Source organism: Pyxicephalus adspersus, chromosome 4 (genome assembly GCF_032062135.1).
Source record: "Pyxicephalus adspersus chromosome 4, UCB_Pads_2.0, whole genome shotgun sequence".
NCBI classification, from domain to species: Eukaryota; Metazoa; Chordata; class Amphibia; order Anura; family Pyxicephalidae; genus Pyxicephalus; species Pyxicephalus adspersus.
The window spans coordinates 98572659-98594771 of record NC_092861.1 but is presented as its reverse complement, the minus strand read 5'-3'; the positions used below and the strand labels follow the sequence as shown (position 1 = coordinate 98594771).

At 41.2% G+C, this 22113-nt stretch overlaps 2 long non-coding RNA genes across 2 annotated transcripts in view; both read right to left on the bottom strand.

The window, feature by feature from the left end:
- The window catches only part of LOC140330106 (uncharacterized), a 690842-nt gene that overhangs the window by 501935 nt on the left and 166794 nt on the right, over positions 1-22113 (bottom strand). The window lies entirely within an intron of this gene.
- LOC140330105 (uncharacterized) lies at positions 532-2198 on the bottom strand. The gene is made up of 3 exons (XR_011920622.1): positions 1955-2198; positions 1185-1263; positions 532-1062 (listed from the first exon to the last, which is right to left on the bottom strand). It is a non-coding gene; the product is annotated as an uncharacterized lncRNA (long non-coding RNA).

Sequence of the window (22113 nt, the reverse complement as noted above, 5' to 3'; positions counted from 1 at the left end):
CACTGGATAACATACAGATAAAAGCTTTTGTTCTTTGTCATATTTTATCTGGAATTGTTCAGTGATTGGAAAAAATTCTTTGGTCATGATAGATAGGCTTTGGCCTTGCTGCAGATGTCTAAATCCATTACCTGGGTGTGAAAATGAAAACAAAGAAACCAAATTCTGAACAGAAGTGGAGCAACAATATGTTTATATATGGCAAATACTGTATGATACATACTATATGTAAATTATGAACATAGTCTAAATAATCTAAAATTAGTAGTTAGAATCTAAAAGCTTGAAGCTTGAAGAATCCTTTCTGGTAACGTGCTCCCCACTGCAAGCCCTTGAGCCATTGATACCATAAACATAATTTTCCCACAAGTTTGTGCTGCACATACATCTTTGTGACTACATACCGTGTTTCCCCGAAAATAAGACACTGTCTTATATTTTTTTGGGCTTCCAAAAACACACTAGGTATTATTTTCAGGGTAGGTCTTATATACTTGGGTAGGTCTTATATTAGGGCAGGTTGGGGGAAAAGTGCTAGGTCTTATTTTCGGGGTAGGTCTTATTTTCGGGGAAACACGGTAGGTATTTTTATGACCACTTCATGTAACTAATACATTCTTCATTCTTGATATTGGTGATTTATAGAATAAAAATCCGCTTGTGTCAGCAAACCAATCATAATACAGATAGATTAAATGAGTATTAAACCCCCTGGCGTTCTAATTCTGTCCGTTTTTTTTTACGCAAAAATTGTTACATCGTTTTGCATGGAAATTTATTTTACCTTGTAGGCCTAGGAAAAGATATGCGATGAAAGACATCAATTTTAAGCAGGACTTTTAAAGCCAGTACTATCAATATATTACAAAAATAACAAAATTTTATTAATAATAAACATTAAAAACAAATATCATTTCAAATACATAAAACACAATAAAATTGTGGGTGTATATAATGACCTCTCCTTACAGAATTCCCCCAAAGGGTTTAAATTCTGAACTACTTCTCAACGCGTTTCGTGGAAAAAAAATCCGCTTCTTCAGGAGAAAGGAGAGGAGAAGTCTATAACCATAGAGACATATATTACTCTCATGTATGGAAAATACAAGATAAAGAACAAACCTAAATCACATAATTATACAAAAAACAAAAATACAAATATACAAAATTTCATAAACATGTACCTGATGTTTGTACTTCCAGCTGCCCTCTTATTTAAAATTTTGTTGCAAGGAAGGAGGTGATTATGGCGGCAATGGTATACTGTAGTTAAAAAAAATAAATGAAAAGATAATCTTTATTCACCTTGTTTTACTAGGCTTCATTAGGTCTGATTATAAGAAGACTAGTTGGCATTATTGTCTAGATCATTAACAAATGGTCTTTTGATATCCTTATAGTGCACACCTCACCATTTCAGACCACCACACATAGAGGGTCCTTATTCACCTTATTTAGCTGGACATAAATAAACAAGTAATTATATCTTCATAGTGTGCAGCACTTCACCAGTTTACACAAACATACACAGAAAGACGCAGGCGCCCCAACCAATGCAATAAATGCTATGTGCAAAGGTTTGCCGATTTTCAACAGTCACCTCCAAAGTAAGTGCAACCACATCTCCATGCAATATAAAAAAAACACCAGTTTTTAACAGTCGCCTCTATATTAAGTGCAACTATATCTTCATAAACAGCATGCATATTACTCAGGTGCTATACAGTGACACCCCATAATTTTCCATATTGTTAAGTGGTGACTGCATCATAAGATTCCCTCTACAAGTTGGCATGTTTACTAACTTCAAATCCCGTTTAGCTAATTAGTGAATAATCTCTTTCAATTTTCAATATAAATCACGGTGATCCTACTGAGGAATAACAGGGATTTGTCAGTACCCAACAATGTTCTAACAATGTTGTGCTATCAAAAACAAACGCTTCCTACTTACAGTTTCATGTCCTTCAGTCCTCAGATATACGAACATACAGCCCAACAGCACAACCATGTTCCTATTCCATCAGCTTTGCTTGCAAGTGAGTCAGCGTCCCAAATGCAGAAGGAACCTCCTTTTAGGGGGTTTCCTTCCTACGTCATCTGCCCACTGGAAGGTGCCAGCCTCCAGCACGTTCACATTATGTGAGAGCTGAGCCCAAACTGTTTTATCTGCTCAACAGATGAGGCAGAATTCACTCAACAGCCAGGTGTCACATGACACCGGAAGTCCCCACTCACAAGAATCCCTCTGTGTACAGAGGGATTAACCAACCAGCGTCCACACATCCTAGCAGAGGTTAAACCACACCTCTGAATTTAATTGCAGACGCAGCATCACATAGCATAAAAGGCTTGTGTCCTGTGTTCATTTCTCTGACCAGCTGCATCCTTATATAATTACGGGGGCCATTCCCCCCCTGACTTTCAGATTTTCAGTGGGCTAGTTTTATTTTAAGGGCATATTGTTTCTCATATTGTATTTTGCATCCAAATTGAGGGTTTGCTGCTGACAAGCAAAACAACAGGTACAAGGTTTAAAAATAAACTAAGAACAACTTTTTTACAATTGAGTACTTGTGTACAATCAAATTGTTGTGCATTTAACATATTGCAGACATCCTATGTACATCTATTTTCACCATAAGCATTGATATATTTCATAATTATTGGATGGCAGTGATTCACATAATTGTTTCTACCCCACAGTTAAAGCGAAATCCATGTTTTTGTTTGTTCAGCCTAGACTTCAAACTGGATCTACTCTCCGTAATGCAGCATTGTTATCACACATTATCAGAAAACCTTATGTAATGCGCCTGGGCACACAAACCACAACCAATATCCTTCTATCATGTTTTAATAATGTCATAAAACACGACAAGGGTTAAGTCCAAATGAGCAAAGTACAGGAGGGTAAGGCAAAGGCAGGTCAGGAACAATCCGAGGTCAGGGCAGGCAGCAGACAAGAATGGTCATTTACAATCCGAGGTCAGGGCAGGCAGAGTTTAGGCAAGAGTCAGGTTCAGACCAGGTCGCTATGGAAATGACAAATGGGATTAGCATAAACCAATACAAGGACGCACCCAAGAACACTGTGTTCACAGAGGCTTATAGCGGGCAATGGTGTACAGGACAGGTTCTCCTTAAATGGCCAGAGTGACCAATGACCTTGCGCCACCTGGCGCCATTGATTAGACAGCCGATTGGCTGCAGGGAATTCAAACTAACTATGTCCCGCCCCGCGGCGAGGCAGCCAAGTGCCACGCCCTCGGGGTACCCATGGTAGCACGCGCACCTCTTCCCACAGCACCCCTAGGACGTGCACTACTTTGCACATCCAAAGGAGTGCTGAGAACAAGAGTTTCTGTAACCACGTCCATAGAGATGCAAGGGATGCCGCCTGGCCAAACAGTAGTTTGGCCAGGACGGATCCCTCCACCTGCAGAGAGAGACACGCTGCGAGCAGAGCAGCAGCCTCGGCCATGCTGCCTGCTACAGCGGCGTCTCTCTCTGCGGCTGGGATCCCCAGGGACGCAGCGGGCTCGCAGGACGGGTAAGTTCCTTACACCTTATATCCAAATATTTTAACAGACTTTGTGTGGCACAATATATCCTAAAGTACATCACAGTCATATAAAAAAAACCTTGAAGGCCTAAAATTCTTAAGCAAAACTTACCAAAATATGTCCAATATTGAATAAATTAAATACATTTATTAATGTAATAATAATAATAATAATGTAAAAACCTGTAATATAACTGTACAGAAGCATGTAAAATATAAATATTATACCTATATATATATTATATAAGGATTACTTTGTATTGGATTCAATACAGCTATTTTGTATTGAATTCAATACGAAAGTATTTGAATTTCCCACCGTGCCTCCCACACACACCGACACATGCACCTACGTAACCAGGAACTCCTCGGGAACGTCACTGCACTTGCCGGCTGAAGGTCCGAAGAAGAGGACGCAATAGGACCAGGTAAGTGTGTTTTTTTTATTGTTTTTAGCTACCCCCAAGGTGGCTCAAGATTACTGCTTTTTGCATGTTTTTTTTACCCCGAGCCACACTGGGGAATACCGCCAGGGGGGTTAATAGATTGTTTCTGACTGTAATTTTCATATGTGATGCATCATTAGATATTGTGAGTGATGATACATGGTTTGTTTGCAATCACTTATACCTTACCAGCAGTGGAATAATAGAACCAGTCCTACATGGCACTTAATCATCAACTCATCAACTGTCAAATTTAATTAGAAGGATTTTTATTTAGTTCTCAACCTCACTTATTTGTTTGAAATTATACCGTATTTTTCGGACCATAAGACGCACTTTTTTCCCCCCAGAAGTGGGGGGAAAAAGTCCCTGCGTCTTATGGTCCAAATGCAGCCTCTGTGCCCGGGCCGTCTCTCCGGTATCCTCCCCAGCCGCTGTCCCATCCCCCCTGTGTAGCCCCCCCTCCGGCTTTTCTCCTGTCCAGCGCGGCCAGAGTGACTGTGACTCCTGTCACTCTGGTATCTTGCGTCCAGAGGAAGGCAAAAAACCCTGGTGCAATTTGCTTCAACGGGGGAAAAAAAATCCTTTCTGATTCCATGAGGCAAACGGATGTTCCCCGGATCAACAGTCACTGTTATTTTTACTTTAAAGCCTTAATACCCTGTTATATTCTGTGCTTCTAGAAAAACATCCAGCTTTTTCTTAAAGCAATCTATTGTAGTTGCTAAAACTACTTTCTGAGGGAGCCGAATTCACATTTTCACAGACCTTACAGTGAAGAATCCCTTCCTTACCTGGAGCTTAAACTTCTTTTCCTCCAGACTCAAAGAGTGCTTTGTAATGATCTCAAAGTGAATAATGGGGAAGAGAGTTCTCTATATGGACCGTTTATATATTTATACAGGGTGATCATATGCCCCCTTAAACGTCTCTTCTCAAGGAAGAAAAGATTCAGTTCATCTAATCTCTCCTCATAGCTAAGCTCCTCCATTCCTTTTTAATAATTTAGTTGCCCTTCTCTGCACTCTCTCCAATTCTTCAATATCCTTTTTGTGCACTGGTGACCAAAACTGGACTGCCCATTCCTGATGTGGTCTGACAAATGCTTTGTACAGGGGCAGGATAATGTCTCCATCTCTGCAGTCTATTCCTCTTTTAAAGAAAGTACTTTACTAGCTTTAGATATTGCAGCTTGGCATTGCATGCTGTTATTAAGTCTATGATCTACCAGAACCCCCAGATCCTTTTACATTTCTGACTCCCCCAAATGTATTCCCCCCAGACAGTATGAAGCATATATGTTGTTAGCTCCCAAGTGCATAATTTTACATTTATCTATATTAAATGTCTTTTGCCATTTGGCTGCCCAATCAAACAGTACATCCAGGTCTGCATGTAGATTATGGACATCCTGTATGGACTTAATTCCATTACATAGTTTGGTGTCATCTGCAAACACAGAAATGGTACTTTTAATCCCAAACTCTATATCATTTATAAAGATTTTAAACCGTAAAGGTCCCAACACTGAACCCTGGGGTACCCAATAATAACCTTAGACCATTCAGAGTATGAATCATTAATTACAACTTTCTGAATGCTATGTTTAGGCCAGTTCTCTATTCATTTACATATTGACTTTTCTAAACCTATCAACCCTAACTTGCAAAATAAATTGCATATAATTGCATAATAAATTAACTCTGTGGGGTACAGTGTCAAATGCTTTAGCAAAGTACAAGTACACTATATTAACTGCTATTCCACTGTCTACCTGTTTACTTACTTCCTCCTAAAAAGACAGTAAATTTGTTTGACAACTTCTTTCTTTCTTGAAGCCATGCTGACTATCACTTATAATATTATTTTCAGTCATATCAATTCGGAGCCATTGTGACTCATTTAAGGCAGTGACATTGCTATTATGAATTTAGACTTGAGCTCTGCCATTTTCCTTCCTGTACACAAGAGTTAAAAAAAAAGTGTTTAGTAAATCTGCCTTGTCCTTATCCCTAGTTACCAACCCAGCTAGATCCTTTACCCTTTTGTCTGCCCCAGCTGAGTTATCTCGTGTGAGATAAGCAGTGCAAATAAGCCCCAGCCAGGTTTACTGGTATTGCTGTGAAGGCTTGGAATGCTTTGATCATTCCTTCCCTTCGGAGGATCCAGCAGTCAGCTGACTGCCCTCGGTATGGAAAGTATAGTCTCATACTGTCCCCTAGTGACAAATGGACATAAATACATGTTACAGCAGTGGCCTTGTAAGCAGTATTCTCCCTAGATACATTGTTTCAGTCCAATCAAATAGGTTATAAAAATTAACTTGCTACGCTTCCTACCTTTCTTCCTACAACCTTCTACTTCTCCCTACAGCATCCCTGAGGCCTAATCTTTGATAGTTTAGATATATGTGTGCCAAATGAAATGTGGCACTGTGTGTACAACCCTGTTTTCAAAATTAACACACATTGATGAAATTCTAAAAGATGCTTTCCCCACTTTGTTATAATACACTAACAGGTAACCATGGAATAATTAGTAGCAAGGACATGTCACAAATAAGAAATAACAAAATTTGCTAAAATAAATTGGCCTGGAGCAAATTTTTTGGGTTTTCCTTACTTTCCTTTGCAATCTGTCTTTCATTTTGAAGTTTTGCTCATTTTATCTCCTTTTTACATCTTTCGGTATATTCTTTATAGGTTTCAAATGATGAAGGTGGTCCTTCATTTTTATATTTTTGAAATGCCCTTTTCTTGTTCCTTATGGATTTTTTAACATCAGCTGTGAGCCACATAGGTTTTGATTTTAGCCTCTTAAACTTATTACCCATTGGAATATAATTTTCAGTTTGCTTTTGTAGAACACACTTGAAACTTTCACATTTCTGTTCTGTGTTCTTTGAGGACAATATTGTCTCCATGTCCAAGTCACAGAGAGCCGCCCTTAATAATAGAAAATTTGCTCTCTTAAAATTAAATGTTTTTATCGTTCCTGTTTTTACTTCCTGTTTACAGCTTACATTAAATGAAATCATATTATGGTCACTGCTACCCAGATTCTCTTTTATTTGCATATTTTCGCTGAATACATGTTTGCCAAAAGAAAAACCCTCTTTCTATTTTCATATTGGTTGAATTTTTGTACTGTATTGTCAAGGGGTTGGCTTCATGTTATCTATGATACTCTATAAATGTTGCATGAGTACTTGGAGGTTACAACCTTTTCTTAGTTTCCATAACACCATGGCTCCTGTACTTGATAAAAGGGTGAAAGATTAGTATCTTATCGAAAAAGTAACAGATTGATTTCAGGGCAGCTCACAGGAATTGACAAGAAAACTGCATTTCTAGCAGCGTCTACAGGTATTTTCTGTACTTGCTAAAAAATTCCTAAAAATGAAAATAATTGCAACTACCACATTCAAGGACCAGTTTGGGAAGGAGTTTAAACAATGGATAAAAACACACTTTATCTGGTTTCAGCACTTTGTCCAAGACCCCAAAAAGTCCATGATATTTTCTGAGGCAGGGAGTTTTGCTGATATGGGGAAAAAGATGAACAAAGTTAACACTTTAAGGAACAGTTAGATGTTACAGTCTCACTTAACACCCCCAATCACTGTGACCCCAAGAGATTTTTGAATCTTAACCTTATCGCAGCTTCTAGATATAAAACTAAAGATGCTTAACGGTGAGAGTCAGGCATTAAGAGTTATGAGTGCTGTTTATTTCTTACTATACAAGAACCCCTTTTAGTACCATACTAGTAGTACCATGGTTTAGAACCATCAGCCCTCTTAACACTATTAGGCACTTGGTCCATTTTCTTTTCTGCAAGCAGCCTGTGGAACAAATTATATATTAAGAGTTGTATCATGTATGAAGGAAATCATATGGAATGAACTGATGTCCTTCTTTTTATTCAAGTTTTCTCCACTGTTTTTGTTACTTCTTGCATTTTGGACCACAAAAAGTGTGTTAGAACAAATACAAACTTAGTCATAGATAATAATCCAGGTGCTGATTCTGACACCACAACTGCAATTGCCTAACTACAGATCATCAGTGGGCCGACTGGAGTACCTACACGTGGAAAGTAGCAATAAAACAAAGTCTCTTTATTAGGTATTAAGAATTCTATATTATTTTAAAGCAAACAACTTTACAATCACAGGTTGCCTATCACTGGCCTAGAATGTGGACACCAAAATAAATATAGGGGCATAGCAATAAGCTATAGGCCATGTAATATTAGCTTATGTCATTTGTTATTTTCTGCTTTCATTGATGAAATGCCAATGGTAAATTATTATAGTTTAATGGAGCCTTATGAGTCTATCTGAACATAATACCTGAATTCTGTAATCACATTTTCTTTTCATGGGATTTACAGGCTTTTATTAGGTCTTGCCGCTGAAGATGCTTTACCCCTTCTCTTTTCACTTCTGCTTCCATCAGGTTAAATTACAGCTTGCCAGTTGCTCTGTGGCTTGCAAAGATGGCTTAATTAATCATATAGGTGTATAAAGAAAAAACACTGGGTTAACATGACACAACCTAAAAAATCAATCACAAACTAGAATTACTTAAATGTAGTGGACTAGCTAACTTCTATAGATCTGATGACTGACTTATGCCAGTTAGGAGTTCACCTACCTACTGAGAAGTCTTTCATTTTGCAGCATTTGTTTTGTGTCACTTTGTGTTTTCCTCTTTCAGGAAAAAGTGACTAAGATGCTCTAGATGTCAGTTACCAATGAGGTCCACACTCTGTCTCAGGGCCCACCGCCTCCTCATGATATTGTTGCTCCTGCCGCCTGTCAGTACTCCATTCACTATAATTGTATTACACACTTCTGGGTGTCATTGACAATGCACTACACCCAGCTCTAGATGCCAGTTACCAATGCGCTCCACACTCCGTCTCAGGGCCCACCGCCTCTTCCTGATGCTGTTGCTGCTGCCGCCTGTCAGTACTCTATTAACTATAATTGTATTGCACACTCCTGGGTGTCATTGACGATGCACTACACCCAACTCTAGATGTCAGTTACTAATGCGCTCCAGGCTCTGTTTTATGGCGCACCGCCTCTTCCTGATGCTGTTGCTGCTGCCGCCTGTCAGTACTCCATTCACTATTATTGTATTACACACTTCTGGGTGTCATTGACAATGCACTACACCCAGCTCTATATATCAGTTACCAGTGCGCTCCACCCTCTGTCTCAGGGCCCACCACCGTCTCCTTCTCTTGCTGTTGCTGCTGCAGCCTGTCAGTACTCTATTCCTTATAATTGTATTACACACTTCTGGGTGTCATTGACGATGCACTACACTTAGCTCTAGATGTCAGTTACCAATGCACTTCATGCTCTGTCTTACGGCCCACCGCCTCTTCCTGATGCTGTTGCTGCTGCCACCTGTCAGTACTCCATTCAGTTTAATTGTAATACACACCTTTGGGTGTCATTGACAATGCACTACACCCAGCTCTAGATGTCAGTTACCACTGCGCTCCACGTTCTGTCTCAGGGCCCACCGCCGTCTCCTCCTCTTGATGTTGCTGCTGCCGCCTGTCAGTACTCCATTTATTATGTTTGTATTACACACTTCTGGGTGTCATTGACGATGCAATACACCCAGCTCTGGATACTAGTTACATATGTGGTCCTTGCTCCGTCTTAGGGCCCACTGCCTTCTCCTAATGCTGTTGCTGCTGCCGCCTGTTAGTACTCCATTCACTATAATTGTATTACGCACTTCTGGGTGTCATTGACGATGCACTACACTCTATTCTAGATGCCAGTTACAAATGCGGTCCACGCTCCGTCTTAGGGCCCACTGCCATCTCCTCCTCTTGCTGTTGCTGCAGCCTGTCAGTACTCCATTAACTATAATTGTATTACACACTTCTGGGTGTCAATGACGATGCACTACACTCAGTTCTAGATGCCAGTTACAAATGCGGTCCACGCTCCGTCCTAGGGCCCACCGCCTCCTGCTGATGCTGTTGCTGGTGCCGCCTGTCAGTACTCCATTCACTATAATTCTATTAAACACTTCTGTATGTCATTGGCGATGCACTACACCCAGCTCTAGATGTCAGTTACCAATGCGGTCCACGCTCTGTCGCACGGCCCACTGCCTCTTCCTGACTCTGTTGCTGCTGCCGCCTTTCAGAACTCCATTCTCTATAACTGTATTACACACTTCTGGGTGTCATTGACGATGCACTACACTTAGTTCTAGATGCCAGTTACAAATACGGTCCACGCTCCGTCTTAGGGCCCACCGCCGCCTCCTCCTGATGCTGTTACTGCTGCCACCTGTCAGTACTCTATTCACCATATTTGTATTACACACTTCTGGGTGACATTGACAATGCACTTCACCCAGCTCTGGATGCCAGTTACAAATGCGGTCCACGCTCTGTCTCAGGGCCCACCGCCTCCTCCTGACGCTTCTGCCGCCTGTCAGTACTCTATTCACTATAATTGTATTACACACTTCTGGGTGTCATTGACGATGCACTACACCCAGCTCTAGATGTCAGTTACAAATGCAGTCTGCACTCCGTCTTAGGGCTCACCGCCTCTTCCTGACTCTGTTGCTGCTGCCGCCTGTCAGAACTCCTTTAGCTATAATTGTATTACACACCTCTGGGTGTCATTGACGATGCACTACACCCAGCTCTAGATGTCAGTTACCTATGCTCTCCATGCTCCGTCTTAGGGCCCACCGCCTCTTCCTGATGCTGTTGCTGCTGCCACCTTTCAGTACTTCATTCAGTGTAATTGTATTAAACACTTCTGGGTGTCATTGACGATGCACTACACCCAGCTCAAGATGCCATTTACAAATGTGGTCCACGCTCCGTCTCAGGGCCCACTGCCTCCTCCTGATGCTGTTTGTTGTTGCTGCTGCCGCCTGTCAGTACTCCATTAACTATATTGGTATTACTCACTTCTGGGTGTCATTGACGATGCACTACACCCAGCTTTAGATGCCAGTTACCAATGCGGTCTATGCTCTGTCTCAGGGCCCACCACCTCCTCCTGATGCTGTTGCTGCCTGTCAGTTCTCCATTCACTATACCTGCATTACACACTTCTGGGTTTCATTGACGATGCACTACACCCAGCTCTAGATGTCAGTTACCAATGCGGTCCGAGCTCCGTCTCAGGGCCCACCGCTGTTGCACCTCAAGATTGTTTATAGATATTTATAGATATATGGGGATAGATATATATGTATATATACTGTATGTGTATAGGTGCAGGAATGTTGTGTTTAAACATGGAACCTGTTTTTCTTTGTACTTGCCATCTGGATTACCTAGGGAATGTCTAATCAGTGCTTATCAAAGAACCTCAACCAAGGAACAATAAACAAAACAGATAATAAAACATGCCAGTACACAAGATCTAGTTCCCAAAACAAACTGATTACCGGTAGGACCCTCGAGGGGTAATAAATCCATCAAGCCTGAAGTAGCAGAAGATGGATGTATAATGAAACAGGTGGGTTGGGGTGATGACCCAGCTGGTCCTTTTGTTGACCCCTAAACTTAGATTCCAGCTCCAGATTCAAGTATCAAATTAAGCTGGGAGGTCCATCAAATTACATTATTGTAAGGAGCTGAGGAATTTTGCTGATTCTTGTAGTTAAATATTTTTGTACTTTTGTTATGTTTTGTAGATAATTGAATTATGTTGAAACTAGTTGTACTCTGCTTATCATTAAACTAGCGCCCGCTTCCCCCCTTTTTGCCTTGAAACTCTTCTTTTCCTCCCTACGGCCATATATCTGTTACTTTGACAAAAATATCTTGTTCTAGGAGAACCACAAGGACATCTGTTATGTCTGCTAATTGCCTGTAGTCATGTGATCATGCACTGATCATGCCTTTGAACTGTTATATAAACTGTGTGCAAACAATAAAGTTTTGAGAGTGATCTAACCACACATTAAATTGCATGTGTTACATTCTTCCAGCGCTGTAAACAGAAGCTATTAGAAAGAGGGAAAAATTGATCTGGGATCAATAGGAGATCACCTTAACAATTAACCAATCGCAATCTAGTGAGGTGTGTGTCAACCGATGGTCATTGTACAGAACACACCCACTAACCAATCCAAAAGCCCCAAGGATACCTAATGGGAACTACCTATATTAAAATGGGAACTGAGAGAATTTAGATCTCTCTTGGCTTGCATGCTCTTGCTCGGGCTTGCTCTTCTGCTTGTTCTCTTTGTCTCCTGAGGGTCTCCTTAGGTAAGCTGGTATGGAGTCCTCTTCTGAAGAAAGTAGGCTCCTGAGGTACCCAATAACCTCTTAGCAGGTAGCTATAAAATATTCCTGATTGTAGTCTTATGGGTGTCTACAGTATAAAGCGGTACACTGTTTTTCATGTAATTTTTTTTTTAAATTGTAGACCTGTAACTTACAGAAATATGTCTGAACAAGGGTCTAGTAGATATCATGAATATATAAAAGTTTGAAACACACAATCATGTAAAAAAAAAACAAGGGTCTGAACAAGGGTCTAATAGATATCATGAATATATAAAAGTTTGAAACACACAATCATGTAAAAAAAAAATTTACTTTTAATAAAATTAAATAAAAAACACAAAAATCAGCTTAAACAAGAATACATAAATAAATCAAAAATACGTATTGGACTCAATACAGCTTTTTTGTATTGAGTTCAATACAGTTATTTGAATTTCCCGCCCCGCCTCCCGCACCGGCGCATGCAGCGACGTCACCGGGAAACCCCGGTGATCGTCACTGCACTCGCCGGGAGAAGAAGGAAGAGAGAGGACGTGTCCGGAGGAGCTGCGGGGGAAGTATTTTCTTTCAGTTGTAATCGATTGTCATACAATGTATGACAATCGGATTGCAATATAACGTTTGTTTATATTTTTAACCACCTGAGAAAAGTTCAGGTTTAACACTTTTTGCAAGTGTTTTTACCCCGAACCAAGGTCGGGCTTAACGGCCAGGTGGTTAATTAAACTGTTTGAGTGACTAGCTATCATTTGTGCATGAACCTTCTTTTATTGAATATCTATATGGGGATATAACATCCACATTTATGCAGATAAATATTCCAAAATCAACACCGCCTCTTCCTGATGCTGTTGCTGCTGCCGTCTGTCAGTACTCCATTCACTATAATCCTATTACACACTTCTGGGTGTCATTGACGATGCAGTACACCCAGCTCTGGATGTCAGTTACCAATGCACTCTATGCTCTGTCTTAGGGCCCACCGCCTCATCCTACTCCTGCTGTTGCTGCTGCTGCCTGCCCAGTACTCCATTCACAGAAATGGTATTACACACTTCTTGGTGTCATTGACATTGCACTACACTCAGCTCTAGATGCCAGTTACCAATGCTGTCAACGCTCCTTTTTAGGGCCAGCTTCCTCCTCCTCCTGCTGTTGCTGCCGCCTGTCAGTACTCCATTTACCTAAACTGTATTACACACTTCAGGGTGGCATTGTCAATGCACTACACCCGGCTCTAGATGCTAGTTACCAATGCAGTCCAGCTAATTGATTTAGAGATCTGCAGCAAGGACGAAGCTGAGTCTATCATGACCAAAGAGATTTTTCCAATCACTGAACAATTCCAGATAAAATATGACAAAGAACCAAAGCTTTTCTCTGTATGATTTCCAGAGCAAACACTTTAAAAACTCTGATAGTACTATTTCTTTCTCAGCTTGCTGTGTTACAAAAAGCCAATATGATTTAAAAAAAAATTTGCAACCTTTTTGTTAAATATACTTTTATGTGGGGTTGTGTGAGACAAAATATGGGTAAAAGATAGTTTTTAAATAAAGTCTATTTGTGCTAAATAATGGTAAATTTAGTACAGATGGCACTGTGTAAGGCCAAAGGTGCCCATACATGTACATTGTCTAAGGTGAAATGTCATTTAGAAGTCTGCCATTATTGACCTCTACTGTTACTATGAAAAGGACACAGTGGTGTTCACCAGTTCCCTTTGTATAGAGCAGGGCAGCAGTGTCTGTATAGCCTTTCTGAATCCTGATCACTAACAATTGTCTCCAATAACAGTTATTTAGTGCCTATACCCTGATTAACACTTCCAGGTATTTGTTACCCTTCCTCCCCCTTATTACACAAATCAGCCCTTGCCTTGTCACAATGTCCAGTTACTTTCCCAGACTGCACCAAGCATGATACAAATCTAATTTATAAATGAAAAATATTGATGTTTGAAATAACTGTATTTTTGTATTTTTTTGATGCCCCTATATTACTACATATTGTAAATTTATTCAAACAGATTTGAAATTACTGGTATCATTATACTCATCATCTGCTTTAATGCATTTCCTTTTTGCTTAATGTTTTAGGATGCAATGATGACTGTAAATAAGCAAGTGGACTCCCATACAAATACATTATTTAAATATGCCAAAAAAGCAGTAAATCTTTGGAATGGCTTGCAAATCGGCATCGCCCATCAAGAAAAAAATTTAGACTACAAGAAGCATGATACTGAAAATCAGGTATGACCAACTCCTTTTTAATGTCACAATCCTTTCCTCCAGGGCTGGATAATATCTACATGTACACAACTCAAACTTGGAAAAAAAACTGTAACCTGATTAAAAGATGGCTTCTGATTGGTGATTGGATTGCAATATGCTCATCAGTCTTTTTTTCTGTATGTAAAAAGCACAAGGCAGTGCTTTCTACATACAGAAAAAAAGACCAGTAATTATAATATTTTAAATAGTCTTTGGCAGGGAAGCACTGTTGGGCAGCTGCGTGCCCAGATGGCCTTGGCATGCTTGCAGGACAATAATGCTGGGTAACCGTTTAAATATTTCTAATCTATGTTTTGTTGGTGAAGGTGTTGGTGCTTAAAATCTGTGTTAGTATTACGTCCCAATGCATTAATAAAATGAGTCAGGTTAAAAATGTGTCTAAAGTGTCATCAGTGCCACACTGCAAACATGTTAGTACCTGCAAGTACCTGTTTTAATCAATCGCATAGAGTCTTGACTGTACAAGTCAAAACAAAACTTCATCCTTTCTAGAACCAAGCCTGTTTTTTGTTCTGCTGTCAGGTCCTCTTCTGCAAACTGAAATTCTGCTATTTGATATTGGAACGATAAGAGTTGGTGTTAGTGCCAGAATAGGTAGGGCTTAATTTTATTACACACTGATGTGAAAGCTTCTTGTACAGGCATCATTAAAAGGCCTAAAAGGTCTAAAATTACATAGTTACACATTTACATAGCAGGTTAGGTTGAAAAAAGACATAAGTCCATCAAGTTCAACCACTAGGGAAATAAACATATCCCAGATATAATACCCTGTAAGACATAGTTGGTCCAGAGGAAGGCAAAAAATCCCTTGTACAACTTGCTTCAACAGGGGAAAAAAAGTTCTTTCCTGATTCCATGAGGCAATCGGATGTTCCCTGGATCAAGAGTCAATGTTATTTTTACTTTAAAGCCTTAATACCCTGTTATATTCTGTGCTTCTAAAAAAGCATCCAGCTTTTTCTTAAAGCAATCTATTGTAGTTGCTGAAACTACTTCCTGAGGGTGCCCATTCCACATTTTCACAGACCTTACAGTGAAGAATCCTTCCTTATCTGGAGCTTAAACTTCTTTTCCTCCAGAGGCAAAGATTGCCCTCTTGTTCTTTGTAATGATCTCAAAGTGAATAATGGGGAAGAGAGTTTTCTATATGGACCATTTATATATTTATACAGGGTGATCATATCCCCCCTTAAACGTCTCTTCTCATAGGAGAATAGATTCAGTTCAGCTAATTCCCAACACTGAACCCTGGGGTACACCACTAATAACCTTAGACCATTCAGAGTATGAATCATTAATTACATCTCTCTGGATGCGATCTTTATGCCAGTTCTCTATCCATTTACAAGTTGACCTTTTCTAAACTTATCGACCCTAACTTGCATATTACCCGTCTGTGGGGTACATTGTCAAATGCTTTAGCAAAGTTCTACCTTTCTACCTGTTTACTTACTTCCTCATAAAAAGAGAGTAAATTTGTTTGACAACTTCTGCCTTTCTTGAAGCCATGCTGACTATTACTTATAATGTTATTTTCTAGCAAAAACTCCTCTATGTGGCTCTTTATCAAACTCTCTAAGACCTTTCCAACTATGGACGTTAAACTAACGGGTCTGTAGTTACCTGGTAATGACTTTGCTCTCTTTTTGAAGATAGGAACCACATTGGCCTTACGCCAATCCATTGTTACCTTGCCAGTGACTAAGGAGTCTCTAAAAATTATAAATAATGGCTTTGAAATAACTGAGCTCAGCTCTTTGAGGACACGTGGATGTAATCCATCATGTCCTGGTGCTTTATCAACCTTAATTTTTCCCAGCTGTTTCTCAATCATATTAATTCTGAGCCATTGTGACTCATTTAAGGCAGTGACATTGCTATTATGAATTTAGACTTGAGCTCTGCCATTTTCCTTCGTGTACACAGAGCTAAAAAAAAGTGTTTAGTAAATCTGCCTTGTCTTTAACCCCAGTTACCAACCTAGCGACATCCTTTATGGGTCCTACATGCTCAGATCTGAACTTTTTGCTATTATTATATTTGAAAAAATTTTGGGGGTTTGCCTTACTTTCCTTTGCAATCAGTCTTTCATTTTGAAGTTTTGCACATTTTATCCTATTTTTACATCTTTTGTTATATTCTTTATAGGTTTCAAATGATGAAGGTGATCCTTCATTTTTATATTTTTGAAATGCCCTTTTCTGGCTTTTTTAACATCAGCTGTAAGCCACATAGGTTTTAATTTTAGCCTCCTAAACTTTTTACTCATTGGAATATATTTTTCAGTTTGCTTTTGTAGAACAGACTTGAAACATTCCCATTTCTGTTCTGTGTTCTTTAAGGACAATATTGTCTCCCAGTCCAAGTCACAGAGAGCCACAGAGTCCAAGTCACAGAGCTTGCCTTCCTTTTCTGGATGGCCCCACCACTCCCCTAGTTACATTAACCCAACTCCCTACATGCTCATCGTCTCCACCCTCCACATCTAAGCCAATAACTGCCTGCTCAGTGAGCGGGAGACCTCTCTCAAAGTGATCCAGTGATTTTGGCTGAAAGCAGTTAACCCTACGCTTGAGAAAGCCCTTGTGCAATGGAGGATGGATGCGTGTGAGCTGATCAAGGGTCCTCATCCATGGAAATGAGCATTAAGGTACTGCCAATTTTCTGTGCACTGTGGTGCCTAAAATAAAAATTTGACCTCTCACAAAACTTTAGGGTCATGGAGTGGTGATCCTTTTCTTCATGCCATGGAACCCTGGCTAAGGGCAGACCCTCTGCCACTTACCGCCTGCCTGGAGTAAAATCTTCCAATGCTGAGTTGCGTAGTACTCAGTGGCTGGTGGGGTGCCTGTTACAAATAGCTGGTAACCTTTTCTGAACCCCAATTTCTCTTTACAAAGGGGAAATGTAAGAAAAGTGGCAGACCTTTGTGGCTACCCTCCCCCTACCAAAACTTCATCACTCCTACCATACCATGGTGTGTTGTCACAGATAAATGTCCCTTTATGTTCATTGAACCCCAATTTCTCCTGAATGAGGAGCTGTAGGTATACTAAAATGTAGGTGCAAGTGGGGGACTCTTTAGGCTATCTACCCCTAAAATTTTATTGCTGTGGCACCATCACATCACAGTGAGAGTGCCGACGGCCCTCCTTACACTACTATTAAGCTAGTGACAGTATGACAGCAGTAGTGCAACCAGCGGGAGCACGGGCGACTCTCCTCACACTGCTTACACAGGAGCTGCTGAGAATGTATTTAAGGCCTACACTTCTACAGAGTGAGAAAGAGGCTCAGGTGGAGGGGTTAAGGTCCGTTTTTTGCCAGAAACCCTAAGCTTTCAGACAGGTAAGGCACATATTGCAGAATGATCCCTTTCTGCAGAAGTGACCTGCCTGATCATACAAATGTGAAACCCTAGTTCAGAGGAGAGGTAAATCAATCATATAGGCGCATGTATGCATAACAGGAGCAGTGGGAGTTGTAAAAATTTCATGTGTGTACAAGTAGATTTGCAGGCATTGCCAAGGGGTATCTAAAAAGCTACATGTTATTATTATTAGTATTATCATTATTAATCTAGTGCCAACATATTACGCAGCGCTGTACATTAAATAGGGGTTGCAAGTGACAAACTAATACAGACAGTGATACAGGAGGAGAGGACCCTGCCCCGAAGAGTTTACAATCTAGTAGGTGGGGGAATTTCACACACAATAGAAGGGGGATATGTAGTGCTGGTTGGAAGTAGTGATGGTTTCAAAATACAGAAGAAGATGGGTAGGCAAGTTTAAAAAAATGGGTTTTGAGCGCTCTTTTAAATGAGCAGAAAGTAGGAGCAAGCCAAATAGGACGAGGAAGACCATTCCAGAGAGTTGGGGCAGCTCTAGAGAAGTCCTGTATCCGTGCGTGTGATGAGGTTATGAGTGAGAAAGACAATAGGAGGTCATTGGAGGAGCAGAGAGCGGCTGGGGGAGTATTTTTGTACCAAGTCAGAAATGTGAGTGGGACAATAACTGTGTAGGGATTTGAAGGCAAAGCACAGGAGCTTGAATTTGATTCTCAGGTGAAATGGAAGCCAATGAAGAGAACTACAAAGAGATGCAGCGGAAGAGGAGCGGAGGGAAGGATGGATGAGTCTTGCTGCAGCATTCATAATAGATTGTGGAGGAGAGAGTCGGGTTAGTGGAATACCAGAGAGAAGGATGTTACAGTAGTCCAGGCGAGAGATGATAGGAGCATGTACAAGGAGTTTGGTGGTCTCAGGGGACAGGTAGGGGTGGATTTTGGAGATGTTGCGTAGGTGAAAGTGACAGGACCTGGAAATGTTCTGAATATGGGGGGGGGAAATCAGAGGGCAGAGTCAAAGGTAACACCAAGACAATGTCCCTGAGGGGAGGGCCGAATAACAGTGTTGTTAACAGTTAGATATATGTCAGGGGGAGATGCGGAATTTGAGGTGGTGTGATGGTACAAAGGAGGATATGAGACTACCGAGAGAGGAGGTGTACAGAGAAAAGAGGACCGGTCCAAGGACTGACCCTTGGAGAACACCAACAGGGAGGAGAGTGGGCGAGGAGGAGTTACCATTGAAAGAAACTTGAAAGGAGTGGTCAGACAGATAGGAAGCAAACCAAGAGAGAGCAGTGTCACTGATACCAATGGAGCGCATGATTTGTATTAGAAGGGGGTGATCAACAGTGTCAAAAGCAGAGGAAAGATCAAGGAGAAGGAGCAGGAGCAGGGAAAAGTTGCCTTGAGACTTAGCTCTGATGAGGTCATTGGCCACTTTAGTAAGGGCTGTGTCAGTGGAATGGGCAGTTCGAAAACCAGACTGGAGGGGGTCAAGGAGAGAGTTGGTGCTCAGGTAATCGGTGAGTCTTTTGTAGACAAGGCGTTCAAGAAGTTTGGAGACATATGGGAGAAGGGAGATAGGACTGTAGTAAGAGGATGGGGAGAGGTCAAGTGCGGGTTTCTTTATGATAGGGAGAATTATGGCATGTTTAAAAGCTGAGGGGTATTTACCAGTAGAAAGAGGAAGGTTGAATAGTTCGGTTAGGGCAGGGGCCAGGGTGGAGGAATGGGCACAGAGGGGATCAGACGGGAATTGGGTCAAGTGGGCAGGTAGTAGACGCAGATGATGAGAAAAGAGTTAAGACTTTGTCCACAGTAACAGGGCTGAGGGAGGCCAGTGATGATTTACAGGTGGAAGGGGTGGATATGGTTGGAGTGGCTCGGTGGGCAGAGACATCATGTCTGATTTTGTCTATTTTATCTCTAAAGTAGGTGGCAATGTCTTGGGCAGAGAAGGATGTTGTGGGGGGAGCAGGTGTGGGGTTTAGGAGGGAGGCAATTGTAGAGAAGGGGTTGCGTGGGTTGGAACCTTGAGAGGAAATGACTGCAGAGAAATAATTTTGCTTGGTGACAGTGAGCTCTGTGTTAAAGCTTTGTAGCTTGGCTTTGTAATCCATAAAGTCAGCGCTGAGGCCAGATTTCCTCCACTTGCGCTCAGCTGCACGAACAGTCTTTTGTAGCTGTTTGGTGTGATTGTTGTGCCAGGGTCGGGGGTTGGCAGGGCGGGGGTAGTGGAATGTGGCTGGGGCAGCATTATCCAAAGCCAGGGAAAGAGAGTGGTTTAACATGGTGACGGCTTCATCTGGGGAGGTGATTTTGGGAGGGAGGAGGTTAGGGACGCAAGGCAGTTTGAGAAAAGGTTGTGGTCAAGGTTATGGATATCTCTCTGCCATTGACCAAGTCTGGGATGTGGCAAGGGAGGGCAAAAGTTTGATAAGTTGAAGGTCATAAGGTTATGATCAGAAAGGAGAAATGATGAGTTGTCAAGGAAGGTGAGGTTACAGAGTTAGAAAATACCAGGTCTAAAGTGTGCCCGGCTATGTGTGTGGGGCCATTGATGTGCTGTGTCCAAATGAGGAGGTAATGGAGAGCAGTTTGGCTGAGGAGGGAAGGTTGGGCCCATCCATTGCAACATTAAAGTCACCAAGGATGAGGGTGTGAAGGTCATGGGAAAGAATGTGTGGGAGCCAGGATGCAAAGTTATCCAAAAATTGTAATACTGGGCCAGGGGGCGGTAGACAACAGCAACAATGAGGAGTAATGGGCTAAGGAGTCGGACAGAGTGGACTTCAAATGAGGTGAAAATGAGAGAGGGTGGGGTAGGAAGGACTCTGTATGTACAGTTAGGTGGGAGAAGGAGACCCACACCGCCCCCTACTTTGTTGCCAGGTCTAAGGGTATGTGTAAAGTGCAGGCCTCCATAGGAGAGAGCAGCAGCAGAGGTAGAGTCAGAGGAGGAAAGCCAAGTTTCAGTGAGAGCAAGAAAGTTCAGAGACTTAGAAAGGAGAAGGTTGTGTATGGAAGTTAATTGGTGGCAATCTGGCATTCCATAGACTGCCAGAGAGAGGGGGGAAGGACTTATGGGTAGGGTGACTGGGGATGAGATTAGGAGAAGGGCGTGACATGTTGCTTCTACGTGGGGTTTACCACACAACCACTCCTACTGGCTTCAAAAGCATGATTTGCAACTAGTTTGCAATGAATTCCCCATTCAAGTCAATTGAGTGTTTCATAATCTCCCATGAGGTTGCGGTGCTTTAAGCACAGGAAAAATGCTCTATAAAACTCTTGCATGTGGGGGCTGCAGGGGAGGTTGTGATCGTGGGTCCGTAGGTTGTGATCGTGAGTCCGCAGGTGGCAGCCATAGGGTGTGATTGTGCGGCCACAGCGGATGTTGTAATTGTGGGCCTGCAGGGTGTGATCGTGGGATAGCATGTGGCAGCCGCAGGGTGTAATCTGGGGCTACATGTGTCGACATGTTGTATATAGATGCCTAATTTATATTGGATGAAGCAAATTGTATCCTGTGTAAATGTCCCACACATCCCACACGTGTATTTGGGACTCCTGAGCCTAGATTCTTGGGAAGGCTCCTGACACAGATTTCAACAGGACTCCAACAAAGAAAAATTCAGCAACTTATGTGATTACTTATGTCAAGGATTTTATGGTCAACTCTTTGTCATAGGAGATTGCATTTGGCATTATTTTTATGCTTGAGATACACTTTATGCTGGCCATTTTTTATTTTACAAGTACATTCATAGTTAAGTTTTTCTGAAGTTGCAGAAAAAACAGAATTCTATTTCCAAAATTATAATGTCCTTGTAACTTACTGTACACTACACTGATATATAATATGGAGATATGGTTCATTCTTTTGTCTAAACACATGGGTTTCTACCTGTGAGTCAGTATTGCAAGGATTATCAGATTCAGTTCCAATGCCACATGCTGGCCCTTGTTGCTCAGAAGACTGGAAAATATATGCATGGAGTAAAACTGGGAAGGAAATTTTCATATAACATACAACAAAAACAGATTTACTTAACTGAGTAGTCAGTTATTCTATAGACTAATATCTGTTACAAAATATTTGCTAGATCTTTGGCAAATGATAAAAAATGACATTGTTTGCACAGCCTCCTCC